The sequence below is a fragment of the Octodon degus genome, unplaced genomic scaffold, assembly GCF_000260255.1.
Source record: "Octodon degus isolate 3935 unplaced genomic scaffold, OctDeg1.0 scaffold00003, whole genome shotgun sequence".
Taxonomy (NCBI): domain Eukaryota; kingdom Metazoa; phylum Chordata; class Mammalia; order Rodentia; family Octodontidae; genus Octodon; species Octodon degus.
In genome coordinates, this window is record NW_004524579.1 from 20,623,338 (window position 1) to 20,625,141 (window position 1,804).

Sequence of the window (1,804 nt, forward strand, 5' to 3'; positions counted from 1 at the left end):
CTTTCCCATCTGCATATTATACTCTTTTTAGTATGACCATATGTTTAATACTAATCTGGGAAGGCTCATATAAACATTGAATACCTGAGTTTGAAAATAATTTGCCATGTGCTTATGAATAACATAAAGCAACTCAAGTGATTCAGTGCATTTTATTAGTGCCCCATATTTTTCTGAGGAGGAAACTAAGCCTGCATATAGAAGGCTGCCTGTCCAGCAGGTGCTTTGCTCAAGGACAAAATTATTTCTCTTTATAACTTGGTCTCTTAACAAAATGGCAGTGCCCACTTGGAGATTGGAGGGTACACTAAGGGGTTCAGAATAGAAGAGGGATGAGGCTTCTCTAGCCTGTTATTTATGTGCGAGGTAGATTGAAAGGGTAGAGAATAGAAAAGGGAGGAATGATGGCACATACAGAAACTAACCAACAACTAAATAAATTGACATGTTTTCACTTTTTTTAGATTCTTGTTTGTATTTTTGGATGATTCACAAACCTGTTGAATTTTTCTAAGTAAGCAATTGTACTACACATGTTGCCCTCACTGGGACGAGATATCCACCATCCAAGCTTAAAGTAGAACCATTTTAGTTTACTCACATTTCCAATCAGCTTAGCACATAGCAGCCTGGTTCAAAGGCATAAATGACATAATGGTGGGACATGGGAGGGGAAAGATGCTCAAACTGTGATAAATAGGGGAGAGAGAGAGAGACAGACAGAGAGAGAGAGAGAGACAGAGAGACAGACAGAGACAGAGAGAGAGAGAGAGACACAGAGACAGAGAGAGACAGAGAGATAGAGAGACAGAGACAGAGACAGAGACAGAGATCAGTGGTCAAGAATATAGCCTCGACTTTCTCTTTCCCTCTAGTCAGAAGTGGACTAATCATGGTGGACGTGGTAGATTTGCCCAAGTCGTGCATCAATGCCAGCAGGATATCTCAGTTCATTGACCAGCCAGTCTGCTTCATAGGCAGGCTGGAAAAGATTCATCCCACTAGAAAAATGTTTATCCTTTCAGACGGAGAAGGAGAAAAATGGAACCACTGAACCGATGGAGCCGCTTAATGAACAACTATCTGGAATCATGGAAGTAGTTGGAAGAGTAGCAGCCAAGACAACCATCATGTGTGCATCCTACATCCAGTTTAGAGAAGATACCAGTCCTTTGGATCTGGGACTTTACAATGAAGCAGTGAAAATTATTCATGAATTCCCTCCGGTTTTTTTTCCTTTTAGAGTGCAACAGGAATCTTGATAATTTTTTTGTTTTATGATTACAAGAATCAAGGAATCCCTGCATTCGAGGGAGAGAACTCTTTGATTTCTAATACTTGTTATTTTTTAAGTTCCATGTATTGAATGTTAGATATTTCAATCTGCTGGTTGTTTTTTTTTTTAAGTTTATTGTGTGTGTGTGTGTGTGTGTGTGTGTGTGTGTGTGTGTGTGGCCAGCTCAGCCCACCAGGGGGCGGGGCTGGCTGGCATGTGGTGCTGGGGGATTGAACCGCGGTCCCTGTGCTTTGCTCAGCTTGTTCTAAGTAGGTGCTTTAGACCACTGAGCCATCTCACCAGCCCCCCACAATCTGCTGTTTTTGATGGAACTGATTCATTGACAGTTCTCACCCTAAGTCCTCTTACAAAAAACCTACTACTACCTTGTATGGTCAGATAAGATGTAACAGCAAAGCATCTTGCCTTGTGTTGGTGTTTGTGTTTCTATTTTGTTAATAAAACTTTGAATGATAAAAAAGAGTACATCCTCATAGGTCACAATCCATGTTACCCAATCCTCGGACC

General features: G+C 41.1%; 1 pseudogene; it reads left to right on the plus strand.

Moving 5' to 3' along the window:
* Window positions 1-892: 892 nt before the first annotated feature.
* Window positions 893-1,262, plus strand: LOC101592343 (annotated as a pseudogene).
* Window positions 1,263-1,804: the final 542 nt, after the last annotated feature.